At 37.6% G+C, this 15986-nt stretch overlaps 1 protein-coding gene across 5 annotated transcripts in view; it reads right to left on the reverse strand.

The window, feature by feature from the left end:
- Window positions 1-15986, reverse strand: part of pcbp3 (poly(rC) binding protein 3) — an 80357-nt gene that overhangs the window by 45480 nt on the left and 18891 nt on the right. For 4 of the 5 annotated variants that reach the window (XM_035909052.2, XM_006793707.2, XM_035909050.2 and 1 more), the window contains exons 2-5: window positions 5029-5090; window positions 4806-4872; window positions 3423-3528; window positions 2933-3054 (exon numbers count right to left, since the gene is read on the reverse strand). The gene's annotated coding sequence lies outside the window, so the exon portion shown is untranslated. Of the gene's footprint in view, window positions 1-2932; window positions 3055-3383; window positions 3529-4805; window positions 4873-5028; window positions 5091-15986 lie in introns of all 5 variants that reach the window. The other variant, XM_087853057.1, reaches the window with a different exon arrangement.

Raw genomic sequence — 15986 nt, forward strand, 5'->3', positions numbered from 1 at the left:
AAAGAAACCAGAGTTTAATTTAAATAGACTAAAGACAGCTATGAAAACCCCATCATTTAGTAGTTTGTAGAACCAACTTTGACCTGCTCTTGCTTTGCTTATTTGTTCGTTAATGCACGGCTCAGTTAAGGTCCAGCTACAGCATCTTTATCAGGCTGAGGACTGACTGGGTCATTTTGGTTTTAGCCATTCTGTGGTACACCAGACAACTCCACTTTGCTCTCGTTTGTCCAAAGCACATTGTTCCAGACATCTTGCAGTTTGTTCAGATGCAACCATGCAGCGATGGTGCCATGTTCTTTTTAGCAGGAAGAGGCTTCCTCTCCTCCACAAGCAGTTTAAAAATGAGAATTGTTTTAGAATACAAAAAATTAAGTCAGATTAAATAACACAGAAGAGGTCATTAAGTACAAAGCTAAATAGCATACAATAGAAAGTAAAAAGTTGAATGTAATAGAATAAGGTTGCTTCATAAAGTAAAATATTATAATAAATTAAAATATATATATATACTAAAGGTAATTAAAATCTCTGATATACTGTTTTCAGTTAAATGTAGTGTAACTGAGTAATTCTGTTTTTGTTTACACTTTAAAGAACGTCCCAGCATTTTTAGAAATGGTGTGTATAACTCGCTGCAAGCCTTAGCACCTTAGCACTTATTGGAATGAATTCTTTCTATCGCTATTAGTCATGAGATAGCCTTTTGTCAGAATTACTCAGCATACCATCAGTTCCAACAGAGATCCTACTGTGCTCAGTATAGTGCTCTTTTTTTGAGACAAGCCTCTAATTATCCTTATTATTGACAAAGTCAACACTGCAGCAATTATTGAAAGAACAGAACGTAACATGCACATAAAGCCAGTTTTAGTTAGTTTGTTAATGCTTGATCATTAGGGCCACCAAATAACATAAGGTACTGTCTGCATTAGGCAAAGTAGTTGCATTCACAAAAGCTAAACAGCATCTAATGTACTTTATGTTTTTCAATTTTTCCACAAGGCATTTTTTTAGTTATGATTTTTACATTGATTACTGTATGAATAGTTTAGCCTGTTAAGTTTAGTTTGTGAAAGAGAAATTGTCTGAAATATGTATGTGTATTAATATCCTAACGTGTCTTTGTGTATTTATGAATTATGCTATGGTTAGAAATAGCAGTTTTCTTCCCCTACAGAGTTATGAAAAGAACGCCGGTATCTCCTGACTTAGTCCTATCAGTACAGAGCAGTTCTCTGTAGTGGGAGCAAGCTTAGATATTTTTTTCTTGAAGCTTTGCTGCCAGTATTAAAGTGTCAAAACACACATACATGTGTATGCAGTGACATGTACAAAAAGCTCAAAGGACTTGGATGCAGACAGGTAGACGGTCAGACAAATATAAAATATATCTGTGATGGAAAAACCTGAAAGGAATTGGACACATTTATTCCTTTTCCTCCTTGTTGCTTTCAAAACAGCTGAAGGTGGCCATTATCAGTCACAGCAACTATAATATGTGGCCATTACGGTCTGCCGCATTTAGTTGGTGCCTCAGTATTGTTTACATTTGCCACACAATAGCTTTGTATTTTTATATTGACTGCATGTATTGGAAAAGCAGCTGAGAAGGAACAATGAGGGAAATGTTTCAATAACATAACGTTCAATAACTCTACCACATGGGTGTTTGAACTGTAAATTTACTTCAGTTATATAGGATTACGTGTAGAAATGCATTGAATAGCTTTAGGAAATAAACAATTACCGGAAGCACATCAGGGTAGTTTGTAAGATGAAGTCCAATGTAGGAAGACCAATATCAGCTAATTGGGAATAAGAGGTATTCTGCATCTGTACCATCAAAGTAAATGAATTTGTAGTTATTATTGATGGGGCTTTGATCCCTGCAGATTTAATTAACTCTACATTGGAGACAAGGTCAGTTTAGGCTAATGTTAGCAGCAGAGACGGTACAAAAGATGCACAAAGTCACCTTGGCTTCACCCACTGGTTTATGAAGTTTTGTCTTTGAAGCCTTGATATGGCTGTTTTAAACTGAATGTGATGAGCAAGGGGTGTAACTCCCAGTGCAACTGCAGGCTCAAGTCATTAGCCAGTAAGCATACCCCTGATGATCGTCCTTCCTGTTAGAATGACCAAATATCACAAAAATAGGCTTCATGTTTTATTCAGTGTGGCATGAAATGACTGAGTGAACCTATAAACTCATCAGGAAAGTGTCTGATGAGGTTATGACTGAGGTCCCGTTTGCAGTAGACTTTGATAGAAGTAGGAATCTTTTTTGCATCCACAGGTATCACCCCTCGTGGCCAGTGAAAAGAATGCAGGTTTAAGGCAGTTTGATGTTGGCTTCACTTCTCAAACTGTGTCCATCTTTTATTCCGTCTGTGGATAGCAGTGGCACAACAACACCCTTCCTTCCTAGCAGGTTAGGATCTACAAATTTGTGCATTGTTCTGGTTGAGAGCCAATTTACGTTTATACGGTCTATACACAAACAGATTGAAGTACTGCAGAGCTGCCCTGCGCCACACAGCTTTTTTTTCTTCTCTTCCCATTATGTAGAGAGAGAGGAAACCAACAGTGAACTGGCAATTAAAATGTGTTTATTATGAATTATTAGTTAAACTGGAGAGTATGTCTGGTTCTAGTTAGTTTAGGGTTATGTTTTAATTGTTTAGTTGACCAGTGCTTTTGCTTATTGCTCTTGATTTCAAATGAACAAAATCATGTCATTGGAAGATGAGACTATTTAAAAACCATTGACACCATCGGCGTCCTCTTCATCATCAGCCTTCCTTCATCAACTGTTGTCCTTTTCAAAACTTCAAAGCAAGGACACCTGCTTACTAAAATGTTTCAGTAATGAAATGGAGTAAATCCCATCAGTTTAACCTTGAATGATCAAATGAGTGGTGTTACTCACCAGAGTTGCGCTGCGTGGTGTGTTCGCAGTGCATATAGGACACCAGAGCAATGTGGTCTCACACAGACACGGATCAGTTCATCAGCCTTTGGATTTCCCTTCAGGTTGATAACCAGTCCATGCTAAAACACAATAAAATTAATAAAAAAAAAGCTTTATCAGCTTTTATTTGTAGCTGTGCTTTAAACAGTTTGAATACATTTTAATGCATGAGACATAGCAGCACTAATCTGCTCTTTTCACATATTTTTATAATTACGTACTTTAAATTGGTAGCTCACTTCAAATCGCGTTTGTTATTGCATTGCAGTATAGATTATCAATAAATGAGCAGATTTTCTTGATAAAACCTGGGCTTCTGCACTGGATCAATTCCTTTTGAAGCAAACTAAGCCGCTCCCAACACAGACTTTCAATCAGAATAGACAAGCCCATCAGTCAAGTTACTCACAGTGTGTGCAAGAAATAACAATGAGAAGGTGTGTCTGACCAAAGAGGGATCCCAAAAGTCTCCAAGGCTTTTTCTTCCAGGTCATGTGACCTGTGGCTATCAGCCTTTCAGCAGAATGAGGTGACTGGACGTCTGGCTGATGGACCTAAAGAGATCGTATGAGAACGTGGCCATGTTTAAATTATTGAGTGTTGGCTGAATCATGAGGCTTTTACTAGTTTAAGATTTTATAAACTTGTCGGAACATGCAAATTAGATATAGACACATAAATATAGATCCTTTATTTAACAGTTTTCCTGCAGCTACTGTTCACACTGATTTTGTAGGGTAATTTTTGTGGTGTTTCATTTTGAACATATAGTTGTTAGTAGTCTCTTCCTTTAAGAATAGAAGCCTGCTAATAATTGGCCTGTAAGGGGCAATTGATGAATATAGCCACAAGGTGGTGCCTTGTTCCTCTGCTGCACACTCACCCATCTGCAAATATCAGTAATCAATGGTTGTCTGATGCTCTTACTTACTAAGTTTATCATCTGTAATCTGCAAAAAAGATATTGTTTATTAGGTCTACAATAATCCAACGGGATAGGTTTCCCCTTCCTTCTTCCTGCTTTTTAAAAATCATTAGTTGTATTAACAACTGATGATTTTATGTCAGTGCCTATCAATTTGTAATCACCAGTGGGGATTTTCATTTGAAAATGTATATTTGCCCAGCTGTGCTACTATCATATTTTTATTGTGCTGTCACTGTCACAAATATAACTTCTGCTAACTCTGTGAGATCGATCCTCTTTCTAACACCAGTCAACACATCTCAGAGAGAATAGAAGCTCTCCAGCCTGGAAATAAAAGTTGTCAGACACTTTCAAATGCATACCTACACTTTTCTCGTACTGAGGCGTAATCATCTTTGACAATGCATTGCTTATGGCTGCATGGCTGGATGTGTGAAAGACACGTTTGAGTTCTCATAGTAACCATTTGAACTGAAAAACCTTTAAAGGTTAAGTTTGTGCTGCTTCCCATGGCCTCTGTAAATCTGTGGCTAAGGCTAACGTGACCTCCATAACCAGGGTCCTTGCTCAGGAAGGTCCTTTCAGCCATGTAAGCATGATTGGTGCCCACATAATTAAAGAAATTTCTATGTCTTACTTTACAGTTAGTTGAATAAGCAAACATTTATTTTATGCTCGAGTAAATTAAGTTTCAAAATTGAGCTTGTGAAGGAAGGCCGAAAACTTTTTGTGGACTTTTTTTCCCCCCAAAGCAAAGGTTACTCCATTGGTTTTCCAAAAATGCAAGTCAGGTGCAAAGAGGAGAAAAGTGATTCATTAGGAGTGGATTGTGATTGAGGCCGTGGAAAGGATGTGAATTTGCTCTGTGTGTTTAGATAAATCAAATTTGGTACAAGCACTTACTTTGCTGCGCCTGGTCAGCAGAAGCTTATTTAGATCAAATTAAGTGTGGCAGCTGGGTTAAGTGGATCTGTGGAAGAAAGAAAAATACTGCTGTAAGGGTGATGTGTAATATCTAAAAGCACATCGTTCACTCCACGATAATTTCTATGTTATCAAACTGCATGAACTGCAAGCTTTAAAGGGTTTCAAATTTAAAAATGAAAATGTGCTTAATGTTTCTTACATTGTGCGGTTGAGATGTTCACAGACAGCACTCCGAGAGAGGAGAGGACCCGAGTGGAATCCCTGGGGGGGAAAAAAGGATTCATTTATTAATTGCAGTATCAGTGTGTCTTGGGTTTTGTACGATAACAGCTCCCTGTGTCACCATCTGCCCACATCCCACTTAGCAGAGTGGGCACATGGGCTCATTCAGGCGCAGCCACACCCAGCTGAACGACACACACACACACACACACACACACACACACACAGGGCAAAGGAGCTCCTGCATTGATGGCTAAGCCTCTTCTCTTTAGAAGGAAGTCACCGCCCTCTGCTGGCGCTCCATGTGCCATACACCACCCATTTTAAAGATATTTAGAACAATAGAAAAGGAGCCATAAAGAGGACAATTCGATAATTGTTTCCATAATTGATTGTTATATAATGCATATTACACACACACACACATTGTACAGTCCAAAATGCACATTTGTAACCTTAGATTAAAAAATTAGTTAAATGTTAAATTAATTAAATTTGATAATTAATTAAGTTTTATTAATCTAAAAGGCTCTAGCTAAAAAGAAGGCAAGGGCACGCACTGAGGTGGACAAGGTGAATGCACAGAACACCTGTCATGCTCACATTTCCACACTGGCTAAGAAAACTCAGAAATCTTCTTGAGGAATGTCAAGACGACTAATCCCGTGTCAGGGAGCTATAGAAAACGTGCTAACTGGAAAAATCACAAATTGTTATGGGAATATGCGCCGCCCAGTATGGGAAGGCTTTGCGTCAGGTGGTTAAAACCATCCAGTACATCACCAGCACCCATTTGCTAAGCTTTTACATGATTTGATTCACATGAAATTCCAAACGTTCAGACTATGTTTGTTTAAGTTAAAAAACACATTTCAAAGTAATCTGGTCAGTTTTAACCCTGGAGAACCAATGGGGTCAGATCCGACCCCATTGGTTTACTAGGGGTTAAATGTGACTCATGCACATTTCCATTTGAATATTTATATTCTTGGACTTTGGTCTGTGACTCATGCAAAGCTACTGTAGTATCTGGTGATTTGCGATCTTCATTTGCCTTATAACGATGCTAGAGATACACCAATCCAGCCATTACCATTTCTGAGCTGATACAGACACAGGGGTTAAGGGATCTGCTGACGCAGAGTACTGATCCTGTACCAGTGCTAAATTAATAAGCTGTAATGTACACTGCGAGGACGAGACTCGCATATAATATCACATCCAGTTTTTTGAATCAGGATCTGACAGAAATCCGATCCAAATCTTGGACTGGTACATCTCTACTTGATGCAGCCCCTCATCTTATTGACTGTCTGAAATGTCCCCCTATAAGTCCACCCTAAGCTTTAAGTCGATGTTCCTCTTGTTGGTTGTCTCTCATTAAAAAAAAAAAAAGAAAGAAAAAGGAAAGATTGTAAATGGAAGTGGTTAAATGTCAGTGCAGACACCCATAGCCGTATGGCTGACATGGCTATATTAGGGATATCGCCTCAACATGACATCGCACAGATCCAAGGCTGGAAAGAAGCTGTTTGAAATGGAGCGTTTATAGCAGTCTCTGATATAAACCACAGAAGAACCTGAACTTTATTATAGATTATCCCACAGAGGTGCAGGTGAAAATGCAAATATCTTCTTGCAGTCTTTCAGATTGAACCCCTGAACAACAGAGCAGGTAACGTCAATTTGCTTAATACTGTAAGAATAACATGCCATAGGAGACAATGTTAGGCACCCAGATTAAGTATTAAGTTAACATATGCAAGTCCATTAAAATTTTTATAGTTTTTAATAGCTATATTTAATGTATGCTACGCTTGCATATATATGTGAGCAAAAGATAGAAAGGGTGCAAAAGAGAGTACAAAATCTTACAATATACAGCGAATACACACTCACACACACACACACTAATCTCATCCTCAGAAGCGGGATGGCGATCTGATCTTCCATTAGCTTTAGCTCTGCACTTAGGGGTGGGTGAGGGGTGCTGAGGTCCCCAGAGGTGAAACTCTATTAGCACGCAGCATGAAAGTCAATGAAAAGGACCCCAGTGTGCTCCAGTCCCCCGAGAATATTAATGTTTAATGATATCTAAAAAGGCTAATTCCCCCACCTCTCGCTTGCGCTCTTATCCTCTCATTAAATATCCTCACAATATCGTCACCTCCTCAGATTAGAGCACTGACCCTGTCTACTGAAGGACTCACCCTTCACTGATGGTAAATGCATCCTTCTCTCATACACACACATGACATGAATGAAATTAATGTGCCGTTTAAGATGTGTTTAAGGGGAGACCATATGAAATATGGAGGTGTTAAAAAAGTGACTCATATGCAGGAAAAGCAGTGAGTGTTTAAATCAAAAGAGTAGGAAGGAAACTACATCTTGTGTCTCAGCGCTCTCTGTGACGTGTTATGTAAAACCATCAAGCTTTTTGCATAATTTGTTAATTGTTTGTTTAATAAAATCCCCATTAGCTGTGTCTTAAAGCAAAGTTGTTGTTCATGTGGTACATGTGTATAAATACTATTACTAAATACTGAATAGCTGAGCTCAGAGAGCTGTTAAACAAGGTGACCCAATGTACTCAGCGAACGAGTGAATTGTTTCAGACTATTTTGGGTTACAACTTTGAGATTAGGCCGGGTTATATGATGTATTTGTAACAAGAAAGTTGTGAATAAAGAGTGTAAAATTCACAGTGTTCAGTCCCCTGATGTTTCATCTGGTCTTCTAGGAATAAATGAAAGAAGAAAGAAAGTACTTACTAATTTTGTGATTCAATTAAAAGCTAATTTACTTTTAGACTAATCGTTTAGTTTAAAAGTAAGGTCACTCAGAGCATGGCTACTGTTAACACTGAGGCAGCAGCATCTGTCTATGTTTGTAGGTTAACAGCCACTTAGCTGTAGTGAATGTGTTTGTAGTGAATGGTCTTGTTGAATGCTTATATGTCAGTTCATTCCGACACAGCCTGAATGCTGATCTTTATTTCCTAATTAAAACACTGCTGGAGCCAGCTAACTTTCCTCAGGTAATACATATATAGGGTAAGGTAAGGGGAGCTATTGGATTGTGACGGATAGCTACTGAACCAGTGTGTAATAGTAGTAATAATAATACTTATTACTTGTATAATAAACCAGTAAGTATTTCTAATGCCATAACATTATATTTTAACAGCATTATCCTTTGTAATCAATAACTAAACAATTACTTGAATGCTGGCAATCACATATTACCTAATAATGCTGTGCCAGGCCTATAATACAGCTGTTTACACTTCTTATAATCTGTCAGGCACTACGGCAGTCAGTCCAGTTGTCAGTAAGTGGGTTGTGGTGGCTTTTGAAAACCTTGCCAGTACTTGGCCTTAAAAAATTCCTCACTTGGCTAGTTGCCTTGTCTGCTGCATTTTTTTTTTTAAATGGACCAAGAGTATAAAACGTTCTCCTAAAGGCATGTGCTGTACAGTATGAATGTGAACATTGTGCAGTAAGTAGAACTTTAAAAAAACTAAAGTTCACATTAAAGCACCAGCATGTCAAACCAAAACTTGGCCAAACATTAGCCCTGCCAGTGTACATTAACTGGCCTTGATCCAGACCACTGGTGTTGAGCCCCGCCACTTTAATGAGAATTTTAAGCTATGCCAAATAGCTTAACCCTCCAAAACTGACATATGTAATTTTCAGATGTCAATTTTGAGCTAGCTAGACTACAGCTACGTCTGATTTCGTTCAGCCTTATGATTCTCTCTTTGCTTGATTGTAACACTTTGAAGAACAGCCACACTGATCACTTGATTGTAGTTAAAAGACCATTTTTAGCCCTGAAAGATGCCCTGGTTAGGTACTTTGTTTCAGGGAACTGAGTTAGCATTTGCACCTGGACATGTTGTCACACTTAACAAGTGGATAGATGCTTTTAACTTTTAACATATATCATCCAGCTGAATGTCAACAAATGAAATGAAAACATTTCAAATTACATCAGTGTTGTAATGATTATATCGCCTTTTAAGTAATGTTTGGGGGCATATAAATTATGCTAAAGAAACAAATATAAATTTCAATGATGACAAATAATATTTTAACTGAGGAAAATTCCATGTGACTTTGTGAATGCTGAAAAATGAGCATATTACCATAAGCTTGTTTAAATTGCTACGGCACCACAACAAATCAAGGCCTTTAAAAACACAGATGGCTCTCTTGCACACATGCGCACACAGCAGATCAACCCCAAATGCACCAGCGAGCAAGAACTCACACCAATACGTTCCCAAGGACACACACAAATGCACAGTGCAAGCAGGCAAAAAGTCAGAGGAAATGCTTATGCCTACAAACACACTCAGGAGAGGCTGCACAGCACTTAAGTGGTCACTTTTACACACAAAGGCCAATCACAGGAGCTTAGCTGGCCCCATCAAGCTTTTTAGTAAATGCTGCCGCACTGAAATTGCTTGTTTAGTTAACCCTGTATGCTACGGAGAGAAATGGAGCTCCATCACTCCGGTCTGAATCGTGGCAAATGCCTAGCTTTGAAGTCATTGTGTGTGAGATGACTAGGCCTTGTCATTTGTGAGGAGGGATTAGTCATGCTATTTTTATTGGAGAGTGTGCATCAGCTTTCTTGAGTGCTGCGTTTTAAGGATTTTTGCTTCTGAGGTGTTTTCACCCGTCACTGACACTCTGTGAGCAACACACACGGAAACATTTTTACATTGTCGTGAATTTCTATTATGACTTCACAGAGAATTAAAGTTTGCTGAACTTTGATGTGCACTTGCTGCGTCACTGGCCTACATAATATCACTTTTATAACTAAATCTTTAGTTATAAAAGTGATATTATCCATACCTCACATGTTGTATATTATTTATTAAAGCCAATGATATGCTGTGGATGAAATCTATCACTTTGCAGCTGCACTAAATTCTGATATAGCTGACTTATAAAAATAGCTTTGTTCACATTGACAAGTCTAAAGTTCTGTATAAACTAGAAGCTATAAATTATGAACTATATAAGCTATATATACCCTATAGTATTTAGCAGGATTTTAGAGCATAGAGGTGCTATGCTCTAACATTCAGACACACTCATATACTTTTTTCTTTTACTTGAACACTTAGACTTGCTCAAGTAGAATAGAAGGGAACCAGTCAATTTACAGATTAAGCCAGCTGTGCAGTGTCATCTATAGAATTGCACCCAGAAATGCTCTCTCTCTCTCTCTCTCTCTCTCTCTGTGTGTCAACACTGAGCTATTATAGACAACAGTGATCTGGTGCTTCACATCATTGCCAGTTGACTGACCCACATCAAGTGGGCATGTTAGGAAGTCAGAGATGACATGAAGACTGAAAAGCAGGTTAGAAACTCTACATGTTAACCGCAATCACTTTCAAGCTGTTGTTTTTCCACTGCTTAAATTTTGATGTCATAATTTAACTTACAGTGGCTTTGCTATGATTTTTGTTAAGCCCGGCTCATTCAGGACACAACAAAGAAAGGAAATTCACACAGCAGCTACTAAGAAAAGGTACTACTACTACTACTACTATTATTAATAATAATATTAATAATAATACTAATATTAACAAAAAGAACTATAAGCCAAATAGCTGCCAGCGCAAAACTGCAACAGTATCCAACTGATACAAATGACAGCCAGTTTGGGGCCTTTGTGAAAGAGCGGGAAAGCTTTCTTGGTAAGAAATCGGCTTATGTGCCCAAGCAGGAGGAATGCTTTAGTTTCTCCTGAGGTTTGAGAAGCTGTAGATTAGGATGATGCAAAGGCAAGCCCAGCTGCCACTAATGACATAAGATATATGGTTCTAACATTATTTCCATGTAAAATGAGCACTCAGATGTTAGAGGTTATGGTCTTAACTTCAGTTTCAAATGTGGACATAGAGTGAAATACCAGAGAACATATATCAATGTAAGTAGACCTGACTTGAGCTAGCAAAATAAATGGGTACAGTGAAGGAGCTGAAACTAGATGGCCAGTTAATTGACCACTAATGGCTTCATAATCACAAATGGATGGAAAATATGAATAAATAATGCTAATAGGGGTTTGCCGTTAGCATACCTAGATGCCCAATCAAAATAAGGCCTGTAAATGGGAAGCACTGGAGACATTGGACTAAAACATTTTATTTATTGGGACAATTTATCAATTTCAATTTTTGTCCAAAAGTAACATTTAAGCAAAGCACTTTTTAAAGTCCTCAGTCCGAGAGTATCGATCCTCGAATATTGCTAGTTATCATGAATAAGACTCTTATCTGTGTTCTTGGATTTCTGCTTGACTGCACAGAGCTTCCACATCCCATTGATGGATTTGTTAGTGTGACCTCCATTTAAACGGAGGCATCGTTTTCATTTTGTTATAAATATCCATTCTCTCACACTGCCGTGGTGTGATTATGAGCCTGTGCTGCACCTGCACGTGGACAAGGCCGTGTTTTTGTCTTGTGGATTATACGCCTGCATGAGTTGTAGGGAAGGGGCAAAAAGCAATTGGTGAGACTTCGACTGGAGATGGAATTGCCAGTTGTATATCTTAAGGCTGGACATATTTATGTCCGGAGAGGCTCGCCTTTCTGCCTGCTCATCACACAAACTGTCTGGTAGTCAACCGTGTGGTGTTTCTGCTGGTTTCATGTGCAGTGTTGATAAGACGTGACCCACTGCATGCGTATACTGTTTACTGTATGCGATTACACATTTATTTCCATTTGCATAATGTTTGTGTTTGATGTAAATAAATTACAAATCCCCTAAATTCTAATGTAAGGTGGGAGAAGTTATTTCCCATCATTTATTTACGAAATATTAAGTTTACATGTGTTTTACTGTGATGATAGAAGTATTGCCAGAATTGGTGAACATGAACTATAACCTTTATTTTGTGATTTAAAAATAGATGCATAGTTTATACAATCTAACTATAGATGGTGTAAAAGATGGAAGTAGCCACTGTGAAGTCCTGTTTTGAGACCTTGAGGTGAGAAGTTTGATGATTTCTTGGTGTTTTAAATTAGATGTGACAAGACTCAACAAGACTCAACAAGACTCATGTCTGAGAGTCAAAGTGATTAGCAAAGGAGCATTCTCTGATTAATCCTCCTTACTGACACTTAAAGTTTACAAAATTATGTTTTATTCATTGTGATGTAAAATGAGAGTGTGGCTATAAAATCATCAGGAATGTAATCACTGAAGCCAGGACAGAGGACTGTGTTCCATTAAACTTCAACAGGACTGGAAGTCTTTTAGCAGCCACAGGCATTGCCCCCTGGTGGCTATTAAAAATAATAGGTAATAAAGGTTTAAACCCTAAAGCATTTGATTTACTTTTCCAACTTTAGAAGCTATGTTCGTCTTTTGTACTGTCTGTGATTCTAACAAACACATTGAACAATGGTTACTGAGCTCATTTAGGCCAATTCCATTTTTAGATTAGAGAGAAAACGGTGCACAAAACCAGTATAAACATTCTACTTGCTATCTCAAATGGTTATTCAGTTAAATGGAGAATGGTCCCACTGAAATCCCGCTGATCGGTGTAAAATAAGTGCAAATTAGGAAAACAACAACCGCTGGACAACAAGAATCGGAGGCAAACTAAGAAAGACAAACAAAATAAAGAATAGTGCACTTAGTCGAAACAGGCTATCAATATGAGGCAAAAATATTAACCTGGAGAAAGAGCAAACATGATCAATTCTGTCTTTGAAAAGATAAAACACATGAAAACTTGCTACACAATTTTCAGAATTAGCATTTTTACATGTTAATACAGTTGCATCGTGCGTATGAAAATTTCAGTAAGGATGTTTTTTTGTTCTAAAGTATTTAAAAAAAGATTTAATTGTGTGAGAGCGTATCAGACCGTGAGGCCAACACATGAAACTGCACCTCACTTAAAAAACCCCGTCTTTATGAACTTCTTTTCATCTTTCCACAAAACGACGGTATTCACTGATATACGACTTGAATTAAAATCATATTTAAAAAAAAAGGATACAAAAAGGGAAGTTTGTGACAAAACCATATCAGTCCTAGAAAAGCACAGCTCCTTCTAACTATTCTATCACAATAGTGGCTTTGCTACAATAACCCAAATCCTTCAGTCACCCAGGTACGGTGTAACCCAGCAGTTCTACCTCTGTTGAAAAATGGCCAGCTTCAGTTGCAGACTTCGCTCCATTGTGTTAGACCTTTTTCAGTCTCTGTACCCACTGAGTTATGGATGGTGGTTCTGTTTTTTTCTAGTTTACAGTTATCATTTTCTTAGCAATCAGTAAAAGTGTCAGTAGACTGTGCCTTTGGTCTGAGCTGTATGTCTCTGTTGGTGTAGCTCCCAAAAAAAAAGATCAGTGGCTCTAATGGAGAATTCACTGGTAAGATTTGATCAGTTTCTTCTTTGACCCGTATCCAAAATCCTTGGATTACTGGGCAGTCCCAAAGATATGTGAGTGCTCCTGTTTTTCCACATTTTCTCCAACATAGATCCCTGTTGGGTTCTTTCACATATGAAGAGATTATGAGAGATTTTTAGTTTCCAGTCAAATTCTTTCCATAGTTAGCTTTCAATTCCTTTATGGCAAACTGTACACGACTCCTCCCACGCTTTATCAGCAGTTATAATATTTACTTTAAATTCCCATTTTTTTCCTTAATATTTGCAATGTTCTGCATGTTTTCATTTGTAAGCCTTTTATATATAAATGAGAAATATTTTTTTAATTGGGTATTTTTCCACTATATTAATAATGTAATCTTCTATACTGTTTTTGTCCTATTATATATTAAATTTTCACCAAATTTGTTTTATTCCATAAATTTGCTGCAGTACTTTCTGATTACTGTGTGTGCAGCAAAACAGAATCTTGATATATATATAAAAGGGGAAGCCTGACCCTGAGATGTGAAAATGTGACTTGAGCGTCCACTTAATGAAGTCAAACTGCATAAAGGACAAATGCAGAGAGCAAACTGAGGCCTGTCAGGATAATTTTATGGGCTGTTACGTTACTGTCTGATGAATTACGTTTCACAGCGGTTATTAGAATCAGTTCATCCTGTGTGACATCTGCATGAATGAGCACTGAGACATGGAGCTGGGAATACTAATGGCACATTTCTAAAAATGTTTTTGTTTGTTTTCTTCTGACGCTTCCCTTGTCACTTTTGAAGACTAAGTTAAAAGGCATTTACCCACATGTTTGTGCAGTGTGAAAGGTTTTTTATCATGTGGAAAAAATCACCGATTGTTTCATTTCAGATTTAAGCTTAGGACTGATGTGATGGAAGTATCTCCCTACAAAATGAAGGGGTCTCTTATCTGCAACGCATTTGGTGTACAGTGTCTGCCATAAGCTGCTTTATTGTCTGCATGCAGATTAGTTATACACAGCTCCACCCACCTCTACAGGTAAATTCACAACCTGTGTGAGTGAATTTTGAGCACACTGATAGTTATATACTAGGGGTGGGGGAAAAAAACGATACTTTGTAGTATCGTGATATTTTGTTTGCTAATAATGTATCGATACAGGGACAGCAGAAATCAATATTTTGTTACAAAAAGGTTTTTGTGCTCTGACTTCAGAGCATGTTGATCCTTTTTCTGAGCAAGAATCCTGACATTCCTTCACTGTCCAAATGTGTTTAACTTTTTTTATGGCAGCAATAAACATGACAGTTTACTTATTTTAATTTAAGACATGTTTTATTTTAATTAAGTTTAAAACTTTTTTATTTAATGTAAAATTATATTTTGTTTTAATTTACTTTCAAATTCTTCAGTTGCTGAAGGGGCTGCATAGTTTTCATAAACTGCATAGTTCAGAATAGCTATAATTGCACCAGATGGTTGATTCAGTTAAGTTGGACTAGACTGTAATACAAACCGTTCAGTTTGTCAACAATAAAACTGAAATGAGAGAAAGACTGAGTGTGAGACTTTGATATTAGATAAAATGAATATTGATAAAGTTTACCTTTATGCACAGAATCTGAATATTGCAAAATATTTTAAATTGCAATAATATCGTATCGTGCATTAAGTATTGTGATAATATCGTATCGTGGGATGTATGGTGATTCCCACCTCTATTATATACGTGTGTATATAACTGCCCATGTGAAAAATGCTGCCATTTTTGTGTCAAAGCAAGTAAACAGTCTATGTTCTGAACAGCCATGTTTTAATCTGACAATATGCAGAAATTGAAAGTCCTGTTTTAAAGTGTAGTGCCTCCAGCCAGCAGTTGGTGGTCACCCACAGATTGTTTCTTTTTTTTTTTTTTTGCAAGCTGCATAGAGGAATTGGGTCTTATCTGCTGCGACATGCAACTTGTTCAATAAATAAGTCTTGCCATCAGTTAGTTCCTTGATCAGCAGTGAGTCAGGACCTGCTAGGTCAGTTTTATGAGTATTCCTTTGATTTACAGCCACGTCTGTTTTCTGCCTGACAGGATAGGTACCCTGCAAGCATCAGATCAAGTACCCTTGATCAGATTCTGCCACTGGTGTTTATTAATCTCTTGCCATCTGTTTCTGAATGCTGATATTAGAACAGATAATTGTTGCTCATCCATCCAAGAAACTTTCATTTGAAAGTATATGGCTCAAGCAAGATAGCTTTACTCATTTCCACTGAAGACTTAAACCCAATTTAATGTAAATCTTTTAAAGACATTATCAATATTTTTCTTCCTTTTTATCACTCTAATTATAGTTGAGCTTATTCCTCTGTGCTTTAGGAGTAATGTATTTCCCTGAGTAGAGGATATGAGCCTTATTAATCCTGCACACATCTTCAGGAGGAAAGAAGCTAACCACCTCTTTGCTCCACTTATGTCCAGCTCAAGTATTCATATCTTTCTTTCAAATATTTCTAATG

This window comes from Neolamprologus brichardi, chromosome 16 (genome assembly GCF_056152115.1).
Source record: "Neolamprologus brichardi isolate AB-2024 chromosome 16, ASM5615211v1, whole genome shotgun sequence".
Taxonomy (NCBI): Eukaryota; Metazoa; Chordata; class Actinopteri; order Cichliformes; family Cichlidae; genus Neolamprologus; species Neolamprologus brichardi.